At 35.0% G+C, this 6465-nt stretch overlaps 1 pseudogene; it reads left to right on the forward strand.

The window, feature by feature from the left end:
* Positions 1 to 4863: 4863 nt before the first annotated feature.
* LOC116560982 lies at positions 4864 to 6191 on the forward strand (annotated as a pseudogene).
* The last annotated feature ends 274 nt before the right edge of the window (positions 6192 to 6465 follow it).

A 6465-nucleotide genomic window follows, 5' to 3' on the forward strand; every position in this document is an offset into this window, starting at 1 on the left:
TTCTTCTAACATTCAGGGAAAATATCCCATGTCGCATAGAAGGGTCACTTTCTCGAGTGACGCTTCCATCTACATGTGCCTGAGTTTGCTATCCCTCTATTTTTGTTTCTCAACTCAATCAATGCCTAACATTCGTTAATTTAATATCACAAAAGTATATAAACATGAACTTCAACAGGCTTCTCCTGAATCTCCCAGAGATAAACTGAATAGATACATCAGCACAGCTAAAACAAGACTGTCTGCAAATCTGCTTGGGCTGTCAGAAGAAGAAGAGAAGAAGAATTGTGCAGGAAGTAAAAGAGTCAATGAGACAAATTAAAGGAAATAAAGAATTCTGGTGTGGATTGAACTGACAAGCTCAAGAACAAAATGATAAAGACCTTTAATCACGTCAGAAAGTCTATAAAGCTATGTAAGTACAAGAACTAGCAAATGTTAATAATAAACCTTATCCTATTACATAAGAGACAAAATGAACTGCCAAAACTCCAGAAAGGTCAGATCTATCATATATTGTATCTGTATTGAATACTCACATTGAAAACTAATTGGAAGTCTAATGAAGACTTGCTTTGATAAGAAAGAAGGATCTATTAATGCATTGGATGATTTAAAATTTGGAAGACTCTTGGAACCCTATGATTGCCACAAGATCATGCCTGGATTAGCCTGCTGTGGGATGAGATACAAGGAACAAATGAGTTGTCCCAGTGAGGCTGTGCTAGATTAGACAACAGCTGGTCAACTAGTGAGACAGCCCTAGCTGAGATCAGAAAAACCATACAGTCAAGGCCCCCCAAAATCAGCAAAACTGCCCAGCCAACACAGAGCTCAGTCCCTCCGTAAATAATATCCTTGATGAGGTGGAATGAGGTGGGAGCAAGGGCAAAGTGGAAAGACCAGTGAGGAGGCTACTGCAATATGCGATGCTAACAGCGTCTGAACTATGGGATCAATGTTAACATCACTAAAAAGGAGTCAGCAGGCCAGAAGCAGTGGTTCACGTCTGTAATTCTAGAATTTTGGGAGGCCAAGGTAGGCGGATCACTTGAGGTCAGGAGTTCAAAACCAGCCTGGCGAAACCCTGTCTCTACTGAAAATACCAAAAATTTAGCTGGGCATGGTGGTAGGCACCTGTAATCCCAGCTACTTAGAGGAGGCTGAGACAAGAAAATTGCTTGAACCTGAAGGGTAGAGGTTGCAGTGAACTGAGATCACACTACTACACTCCAGCCTGGACAACAGAGTGAGACTCCATCTCAAAGAGACAGAGAGAGAGAGAGAGACAACAGGCATTATGTGCCTCCTGATGGGATGCATAGGGAATACACAATACCACTTAGGGAGTAGTCTTCCCCTCAAACAGAACCTGTTCTGATTAAGCACTCATATCTAACTACTTATTTGCAAGAAATATAGGGGACAGAAAACATATTAAACAATGACAAGGGGTTGCAATCAGCATAATCCAGGATATGAAAAACCCCACAGGACAAATTAGATGGTTTCTTCAACAAACAAAGGGTTAATATAAAGAGGGGGGGAATCTAAACAAAAAACACATTCTATAGACAAATTGGCTTTAAAAAACATGTTTATGAGGCAATCAGGGGAAATTGGACAATTATTGGGTATTTAACAATATCAGAGAATTATTAGTTTTTTTAAAAAAGATGTGATAATGGTATTGTGGTTACTTTTTTTGAGACCTTACAGAAAAACATACTGAAATACTTATGAATGAAAAAATATATTTGGATTTGCTCCTAAATAATTCACTTCGGAGTGGGTTAGGGGATACAGTATGAACAGCATAAGATTAGACGTGAACTGATAATTATTGAAGCTGGTTGATGAGTACGTGGGGGTTCATTATATTTTTCTCTCTACTTTTGTGTATCTTCGAATTTTTCCACTAAAAATGTTTTAAAAGTATGGAAGAATATCATTTATATACAACATATAACAGGAAAAGGTTCATGGATACTGCTCTTCCTCATCATTGACAATTAAGCTTTGCTATTGCAAAAAGCCTTTCTTCCCTTTGCAGACATGTTTGTTCCTCTGGAGACTCTTCAGTGATATTATTAGTGCAAAGATCCCCCTGGGCTAGAGGATGACTCAAACCAACATGAGAATGAAATTAGATCCAGCAATCCTACTTGTGGGAATTTACCCAAAAGATTCAATATCAGTGTGTCCAAGAGATGTCTGCATTCCCATGTTCACTGCAGCACTATTCACATAACCAAGTTATAAAACCAACCTCATCAACAGATGAATAGATAAAGAAAATGTGGTACATACACACATGGAATACTTTTCAGACTTAGAATTTCTGTCATGTTCCACAATGTGGATGAAATTGAAAGACATGCTAAGTGAAATAAGCCAGGCACAGAAAGACAAATACTGCATGTTCTTACTTATATTTGGAATTTAAAACAATCAAACTTATAGAAGCAGAGGGTAGAATGGTGGCTACAAGAGGCTGGGGTGTGGAAGAAACGGGGAGATCATGGTCGATGAGTACAAATCCTCAATTAGGAGGAATAGGGTTTTTTTTTTTTCTTTTTTAGTTCTATGGGTACAGCATGGTGAATATAGTTAATAATAATGTATTGTATGTTCCAAAATCACTAGGAGTGCATTTCAAGTGTTCTCATCACATAAAATGATAAGTATTTGAGGTGATAGATATGTTAATCAGCTTGATTTAATTATTCTACATTGTATTCATGAATCATGAAATCATTTTGTATCCTCATAAAATATATACAATTATAATTTAGCAATTTGCAATAAAATTTTTTAATTAAGAAGAAATTTTTAAAGAATGAAATGAAACCATGGTAATGACACATGTGAACAATGTATGCTATACGCTATAGTATATATTTTAGTGTATAAATACATACTATGTACTTTATACAGTCACTGAATACCTTTTTTTATTATCCTTCTAAAATTAGACTTTTAAAATTATCCAGATTTTTTATTATTAAAATAAGATGTTCATAGCCAAAAAATCTAAACAGCACAGAAGATGAGGAAAAGCCAAAAGGTAAAAGTTCTCCCTCTGAACACCCAGTCAGTCTCACTCTTGGTGTGCAATCACTTAATTAACACATGCTTGAGTGTTCTTTCAGAATGTTCAATGCATAATTTTGTGTGCTGGAAAAGTTATTTTTAAGGAATATTGATTAAGCACAAGGGTGACCTGGCTTTTGGTTAATTTTATTATAAGCAATTATTAGTTAATATATAATACATCTTTGCTTTTATATTCATAAGAAGGCATACAGCTTAATCATGTGATTATCCATATCATTCTAATATAGTTATTTATGTTTGTATTGATCATTTGAAAATATAACTGGATTTTTCGCCCTAATATAAAAGAAGATACATTAAAATGAAAACACATTAATGGCTTATTTATCATTGTTTCTTTAAACCCTTCAAATTCAAATTGTTTAATAGATTTTCCTTTGGGGCTATTATGTTGCTGTCTCACATCAACAAAGTAATACAAAATTTTAGAGCATAAAAAGAAAACAAGATTGGTATCCTGCTTATTCTTATATCATCTGCCTGAATTTAAAATAAAAATGGTAGATATATGCAAGAAATTTTCAAAATATATTAAAATTATGAGAGTATTTCTTTTATATTACCTTTCTGTATGTTTTAACATTCATATTTAAAAAGTTGTAAGATTTGCAGCATTAAAACAAAAATAATTCATTCTTGAAAAATTTAACTCACGAATTTTCCAGGCAACTACATAAAGTTGGCTTTGAAATGAACAAGTGGGTTTTCTTTTCTGTTAATTATTTTTTTACCACATTTCAAGATTCATCTAAGGCTTGAGATACCCATTATCATGTTATTTTTTGTTTGTGTTCTTCCAGTGATTACTGAGTCTTTAAATTACTGAAAAAGAGAAGAAGGAGAAGAAGAAAGGCAATTCTTACTTTGGTGACACGCAGAGCTGGTTTCATGGGTGCATGACATGCACAGTTACCGAGAGTCCCACGATCAGAAGGGTCTCATGCTTGGATTAATGCTCTGGGTCACCATCTTGAAATTTGTAATCATGTTATCTTTTCTAATTATTATTATTTTTTTTAAATAGAGATGGGGTGTCACCATGTTGGCCAGGCTGGTCTCGAACCCCTGTCCTCTGGTGATCCACCCATCTTGGCCTCCCAAAGTGCTGGGATTACAGGCGTGAGACACTGCGCCCGGCCAATCATTTTATCTTAAACTTGGCGTTTTGTAAGTGGAGCCCGAAGAGACAATGGTGCTTGTGCATGAACAATACGCACAATATGTTTGTATATTGTTCCTTGCCACCTCATTTGCATACAGCCTTCTGATGTTTCGTGAGCAGAGAATTCCAGTGAACCCAGCATGGGAGATCAGTAAGACTCAATGCAAATACATAAACATTTATTGGAGCCACTGGCTTCCACAGAGTGTTGGTAGAACATGCATGTATCAAAAAGTGGAATAAAAAAGAGAGTTTTTGCATCATTTCCAGTGTTCTGGTAAGAACAAAATACATGTACAAGCTACAAAACATAAATTGTATTATCTCAGTGATTCTAAATACAGTTTTGCATTTGAAACTGGCATTCCATAATATAAAGATGAATCGTTTTTAAAAATTATACCAATAATTTAAATTTTTTAATTATTCACTTAGAGCAGCATTAAATAACAAATGACACCATGACAAGTCAAGAGAAAAACTGTGGAAGAAAGAAAAAAAGCTTTATATTTGCTCTGCCAGCACCCCTTCCTTGCCGGCCGGCACTTTGACTGCAGAGTTTTGGCCATGCTTCTAGACTTAGGGAGCAGTGCCTTTCAGAATTTGCCCACTTGTCTGGTATAACTAGTTCTGATGACTGGGAATAAAGGAAGAGGACGTGCTGCTTATACCTTTAATATTGAAGCTGTTGGATTTAGCAAAAGTGAAAAGTTACCTGATATAGTGTTGAAACCACCCCCACTATTTCCTGATACAGATTATAAACCAGTGCCTCTGAAAACAGGAGAAGGTTAAGAATATATGCTGGCTTTGAAACAGGATTTGAGAGAAACAATGAAAAGAATGCCTTATTTTATTGAAACACCTGAAGAAAGACAAGATATTGAAAGGTATAGTAAAAAATATATGAAGGTGTGCAAGGAAGAATGGATACCAGATTGGAGAAGACTTCCAAGAGAGATGATGCTGAGAAATAAATGTAAAAAAGCAGGCCCCAAACCCAAAGAGGCAAAAGACACAGGCAAAGGCACTTCACTCACTAAAACTGCAAATGTTTTGAAAAAAAATTGAGGAATTGGAAAAGAGAGGTGATGGTGAGAAATCAGATGAGGAAAATGAAGAGAAAGAAGGAAGCAAAGAGAAAAGTGAAGGTGAGGTGACGACGACGATGATGCTGCAGAACAGGAGGAATATGACAAGGACCAAGAAGAGGAAAATGACTACATTAATTCATACTTTGAAGATGGAGATGACTTTCGCACAGACAGTGATGACAACATGGATGAAGCAACCTATTAGGCATGCAATTTTTCAAAAAATATTTTTATGATGCAGCTTCTGAACATTTGGACAGACTTGTTTTGTATTTTATTTCTGATAAGGTATAAGTATTTATGTTTTTGTTTTTTTGGACAAATATTTGTTACCAAAATATTCAAAACCACTTTGAGTTTACATACTAGTTATTTGACAAATTAGTCCCTGACACTGACATTCCTTCTAAACACCTCTGCCATCTCTCTTATGTACTCTCGCGGATTTTTTCGTATTTGAATATGAATGTGCCTAAAGAATTTATGCTCTCTTAATCTGTGTATATGTACTTGAAATCATTCTTGCTTAACTGCTGATCTTTTATAAAACTATTGCTAGTTATAATGAATTTCTATAACCTGAAAGTTGAGATAACAGCACATGGAGCACTTTAAAACAAAGAAACTTGAAAATAATTTTAGTTTTTACTTTTACATAGTATGTTCTAGACTACTGCATTTTGACTACATAAACCTACCTGAGCTCTTACAAGTGCAGAATTGTGAGATAGAGGTTTTGTGATGGAAAACATACACACAGGGAAAAATACCAAACTGAGCAATATCAAGTTCACAGCTCACATCTCAGCCAGTACAAAGAAACTAAATATTATAATTTAGTATTTATAATATTCACATGGGGTGAATATTATAAATACTTGAATTTGGGACTCACTTGATAGTGTATGATATATAAATTAATTATCCCACTGTAATAACTTGGACATCTTCAAATAGTTGGGCTTATGAAAAACTTGTCTAAGACATTTTATTTTATCCTTTCTGTAAGTGTGAAATAAGTTCTGGTCATATAAATATCATTGTAGAATGCATGTGTGTGAACTCTATGAAGTACGGTGGCCTTTTATGTTT

This window comes from Sapajus apella, unplaced genomic scaffold (assembly GCF_009761245.1).
Source record: "Sapajus apella isolate SASKATOON/1434 unplaced genomic scaffold, GSC_monkey_1.0 scaffold28, whole genome shotgun sequence".
Lineage (NCBI taxonomy): Eukaryota > Metazoa > Chordata > Mammalia > Primates > Cebidae > Sapajus > Sapajus apella.